This window comes from Balaenoptera borealis, assembly GCF_965194805.1.
Source record: "Balaenoptera borealis genome assembly, chromosome: 8".
Taxonomy (NCBI): Eukaryota; Metazoa; Chordata; class Mammalia; order Artiodactyla; family Balaenopteridae; genus Balaenoptera; species Balaenoptera borealis.
The window spans coordinates 90,236,391-90,242,473 of NC_138865.1; positions in this window are offsets into that span (position 1 = coordinate 90,236,391).

Consider the following 6,083-nt stretch of genomic DNA (forward strand, 5'->3'; position numbering starts at 1 on the left):
TATAATAATGATGATGCTAACATTCATTTCTACATGCCAGTGTGTTAATATATACACAATACTAACAGTTTAATTCACAAAGGAAAAAAACTAAATGGTAAAGAAACATAAGGGAAAATACTGTACTATGCCATCTTATGTGAGGGACTTGAGTATCTGCAGATTTTGGTATCCTTGGGGGTCCTGGAACCAATCGCCCATGGATAGCAAGGGACGGCTGTATTCTATCTTATTTATAATCAAATTAAAACAGCAATAAAAGGCTGCTTGTGAAATTAATCAAGACAATAAAACAATAATACCTAAATGTTAGTTAGGGTGCAGGAAAATGCTCACCTTCACACATTGCTGTTGACAGTCTAAATTAGTATAAACTTTCTGCAGGGGAAATTTGTCAAAATCAGAAGCATGAATCCATTTCCACATCAAGGATTCTATCTTGGAGAAATAATTAAGGATACGTACAAAGATATAACTATAAGATGCTATTTTAATAGTGAAGATTGGAATTAATTCAAATGCCCAATGATTGAAGGTTTGCTAAGTAAGTTATCATACATCCATACTATGCAAACATTAAAAATTATGTTGTAGGTATGTATTTACAAATATGGAAAGAGGTTCACTATCTCTTGTTAGTAAATAAAAATAGGTTATAAAAACATATGCTCAGCATACAAAATCTCATTTTTTCCAAAAAAATTATGGAAAAAAAGTCTGGATAAAATATACCAAATATTAACAGTGGTAAAGTTATCTCTGGATAGTAAAATTAGAGGAGCTTTCAATTTGTTTTTTGTTTACAGATAATCTCTAATTTTTCTATAATGAATACATATTATTATAAAATAGGAATGACAAAAATGCGTATCTTATCTTGCATGATTAGTGTGGGGATTAAATGATGTAGAAAGTGGTTTAGGTGCCCCTCATATGGTAACTGTGATTTCCAAAGAGAGAGCCCCAAGAAGGAGATGATCAGAGAAGTTGGGGAGGATGAACCAAAGGAAAAACAAACTTGAATAAGCTCATGGCATGCAGAGAAATTAGGGTGAAGGAGTCATAAAACGTGAGAGTGGACAGAAAATATGGCCACAGACCTACCTTTGAAGAGTTTGATAGAGTAGAACAAGGAGAGAGGATAAACAGAACCAAGAAGGGAAGAGGATCAAGAGAAGGACCCTAGTGTTTTCTCCTTTTTTGAAAATTTATTTATTTATTTATTTTTGGCTGCATTGGGTCTTCATTGCTGTGCACGGGCTTTCTTTAGTTGCAGCGAGCAGGGGCTACTCTACGTTGCGGTGTGTGGGCTTCTCATTGCGGTGGCTTCTCTTGTTGTGAAGCATGGGCTCTAGGTGTGCGGGCTTCAGTAGTTGTGGCACGTGGGCTCAGTAGTTGTGGCTCGTGGGCTCAGTAGTTGTGGCTCATGGGCTCTAGAGCGCAGGCTCATTAGCTGTGGTACAAGGGCCTTGTTGCTCCGCGGCATGTGGTATCTTCCCAGACCAGGGATCGAACCCGTGTCCCTTGTATTGGCAGGCGGATTCTTAACCACTGCACCACCAGGGAAGTCCCTCCTTTTATTTTTGAAGATTATGAAGTTCTGAGAATGTTTGAAAGTGGGGAGGGCTTGTGAAGCTTCATGCAGAAATGTGCAAATAATCAGTCTGGATCACAGTCCATAAACTTCTCCTGGGTCCATGGCCCCTGATGTGTCCCCTAGATAGGCTCCCTCTGTTTCATCTGGAGTTTCTACTGATGATCCCTACCTCTCTACAAGTATCACACAGTTGTGGTGTTATTTACCCCAAGGCAGTGGGTGATCTAGCAACCTTGGGGAGGATTCTCAATCCCACACAAGGAAAAGTCAAGTTAGAAGGAATTCCAAGGGCCCTGGCCAATTGGAGGATGTCCCATCTTAGAAAAATATCTTATAGTATCTGCACCTGAAAGAGACTTGAGGATGACCTGGCTAATGCTTAGTCAATACTACTCTCCCCTTTTCAGTGGAGAGATAGCCAGTTGTCTAGCCTGTTCACACACTTCCAGTGACAGGTAGCTTACTGCCCCAAGCCAGTCCTCCACAAATGGATGAGCTCCAGAAATCATGATAAAAACTTATGTCTAGAATTTCTAAGGTCCTTTTTCAAATCTGTCATGAACTTTTTATAGTTCATATTTTCTATTCACTGCAGACACTTTCAAGCTTGTTTTTCAAATTTTTTATGATCCCTTTCACACATAGCTGTTATGAATATAAATTATTGTTTTATAGACTACATCTAATAATTCCACCATGTAAAGTCTCTGTAGTTCTGTTTCTATTGTCTGTTGTTTCTGCTGGTTCTCTCTTGTGGAGGTGAATTTCCTTTTGTGACTTCTTATCTTGGACTATTTACTGAAAATTGTATTAGAAAAGCTATTGTCAGGAATAGTTTGAGGCCTAGAATGAAAGTACATTTCTCCTGAGAGGATTCATGTTTGCTTCTAACAAGAGTCTTATTAAAGTATATATACTGAATAAACAGTTAGTCTGGGGTGAGACTCAGGAATCCATATTTTTAATAAGCTCCCTGGTGCCACTGATATCCTGGATCCATGGACCACACTTTGAGAAGCAAGGGACTGGAACAGGACCCAAAGGTTTAGAACCAGGGTGTAATTCTTGGAACTGTGTCCCTTCTGGTCCCAGCTTATTGTGGGAAGGGTCTCCTAGGAGATGCCTCACCGTGTGTGGCCTGTGCTTTGCTTTCTGTCCCTCTCACCTCTTGAGACTGCCAGAACAAAGCTTTAATTTTGAGGGAGTAGTGTGTTCAGATCAAAAGCAGTTACAGTGCTTGCTTATCTTACTAGGTTTTCATTTTCCGTTTATTTTTAATCCAGTAATTCTTTATTTTCCTGCCATCTCTTTGATGCTTTTAAGAAGTTTTTTTTTAAATGTACATTTTTAGTTGCTTTCAGTGGGAGGATTGGTCTAAATAACCTACTCTACTGTTCCTAGAAACAAGAAGGTCTATTACGCCAAGCACTTCACATCTTCACACTCATGAACTCAATTCTCTTGAAATAGTAATATCCAAAGAACCTCCTTGCATTATCTCCTTTGTCAACATAAGGCTTTGTAGGCATCTATGATTATCTGTTTAGAATAAATTTGTAAAGTTCTCCCCTGTCCCTCCCTTGTCCTCCTTTTAAGGCTCCATGCAGAGCTCCTTCCTTCAGCAGGCCTTTCCTTGCTGCTCTGGCTTGCCTGGCTACTCCTCTGTGGACAGTCTTCTTGCCAGCGTGTCCCAACACTTCAGAATGGGGCTGCTAAAAGGAAATATTAAGATCCACTTCTCATTCCCCAGACGAGGACATTGAAGCCCCAAGAAGGGAAACAACTTGCCCAGGATCTCACAAAGAATTATTGCTGCTCTTAAGACTAGAACCCAAATCCTCCTCAACCAGCCTGGCAGTGTTTCCACAATCATATGCGAGTCCTTCATTATGTTGAGCCAAGCTTGCCTCTCAACAACTTCCATGTAGTAATTAATCAAGAAATGGCAAGATGTGTGTCTTCTAAATCTGGGAAAAACACCAAAAGAACTCAGTACATTTTTATGTAATTTTTATCTGCCTAGTTCTGAGGATAAAGGTCTCCATCCCTGAACAGCTGAAGAGGAAGGAAGCAGTCAACAGACACTCTTGGAGAAATAACAGTTCACAGGGTTTTATTTTAACTGTCCCCTTTTATTTAATTTCTATCTGTGAGACCTCTGAAATCTGAAGAGCCCAGAAAAAGCCATAGAATACACCCACTGTCCTCCTGGAAGGATTCCAGTAAAAACAGCTTCTAATTAAATAAACGAGCTCTGCCATGTTTGCTTCAGATAACAGAATAACGCTTCCATGACAAGCATGTTTGACTGCAGTCAGTTTATTACTTGTTAAATAATCATTGAGCCTTGCTGTTCCTATCCATCTTACAACCTTTCACTAACTGAACACAGAAGAATTGTAAAACAAATAAACAAACAAACAAACTAATCATAATAAGAAAAAAATGGCAATGCTTAGGGAAACTGGAATGTCTGTAATGAAATCCATTAAGAAAGGAAGCAAAATGACTAATTCAGGAACTGGGTAGTAACTCATTCAATCTAATTTCTTAAACTCCTGAACTCCTGGCCCCCAAACACTTCCCGGACCATATGTCCTCCTGAGCACCACCCCATGCAGACACACACACACACACACACACACACACACACACACACACACACACACACACACACACACATCCCTATGCCCCTGCTGTCATTGTCTTCTCAGTGGTTTCAGACATGGCACACACTTCCATGCCTCTGTGCCTTAGAGCACATTAGGCTCCAGGCTGCAACACTGATTGCTGTTTCCCCACCTATCAAAATCCTTTCCAGCCTTCAGGGCCTAACACCAGCTTCCCTGAAGATTTCTCAGGGATGACGTTCCCTCCCTACTTGTGGGGGATCCCTTTTCGGAGAGGCCATGGAGATCCAGCCTCTCTGGAAGGGGCTCTGGCTCCTAAAGTGTGACTAGAGTCACGTGGACCCTCCTCCCATACTTATAATTTTTTTTTTTTTAGCATAAGTATGTCCCATGGAATAGTTGGGGTATCCTTAGGATACTAAAAAGATTCTTCATTATTTATCTGAGATTCAGATTTAGCTGGGTGCCCTGTGTTTTACCTGGCAACCCTACTCAGGTGGCATGCCTGTGGCAGTGGTTCCTACTGGAGGACATTTGCAGGTCTCACTGGTCTGGGCATAGCCCAGGCTATATGCAGCTTGGTGAATGATGGCTCACCTCTGCCTTGATCTCTGCCATTTAGTAAAACAAATGAGTATAAATTGTACATAAAATTGAGTCTCCTCGAACATGTGTGTGACTTTCAAACTACTGTAGAAATTTTTAAAAATAACAGCATTAGTAATAATAATAATTATATCTATACTGCCAGGCACACTTTCAAGTGTTTTACAGATGCATGTTCATCTTCATAACAACCTTATGAGGTAGGCAACATTATTGTCTCTGTTATACAGTTGGTCCTCCATGTCTGTGGGTTCTGTATCCACAGATATGGAGGGCTGACAGCTACACCATTTTATATAAGGAACTTGAGCATCGGTGGATTTTGGTATCCTGGAACCAAATCCCCCATGGATACTGAGAAAAGACTGTACAAATGAAGAAACTGAGGCACTGAATACTTAAATAATTTGCCCAGCGTACAGGCAGGTGGCTTGTAGTCGGTAAGTGGCAGAGCTGGGATTGAATTCCCACGGTCTGGTTTCAGAGCCTGCCTTCTCAACCACTCTCTTCTACTGCATCTTTGATAGCCAGCACTAACACACTACTCACAGCCCCTCACAGCGGATTGTAACATACCAGTGTGCTGTGACCTTACACTTGCGAGCAGCGGCCTATAGAATCAATTCCAAATTCATTTCCTGGGAGTCATGACTTTTTGTAAGCTGATGCAGCTTACTTTTACACACCCAACTCCAGATATTCCCCTTCCCCATGTATGCTCCAGTGAACCTCCCTGTGGGAGGAGAGGCCCTTCCGTCTAGTGCTAGCATTTCACGTGGTCTCTGGAAGGAATGAATAGAAACTCAGAAATCTTGCCTTTTACTGCTCCTGCTTTGGCACACACTCTGTGACACATAGCAATACATTCTTTCTCTCAACCCATTCTTTCTTCTCCAAAAGGAAAATTCCTACTCATTGTTCAAGATTTAACTCAAATGTCACCTCCTCTGTGAAGGTTCCCCTGATTTTCCCTGGTTGTGTTAGTCCTCCCTCCTTCTGTGCTCCTTTGGTACTTGGGTCAGGCTTAATCCCTGGTCTCTGGATTCCCAAATCAGATCTCTCCTTCTGCTGACTCGACTCTATCTCAATGAAATGTTTCTCTGGAACAGAGCTTCTCCACCTTGACTGAGGCTCTGAATCAGCCAGGGAGCTTGGTAATATACAAATACTGGGTTCCTACTCCCCAGAATTCTGATTTGGCATGTTGGTTGTAGGATCCAGACACCAATATTAAAAAAGAAATCCACAGA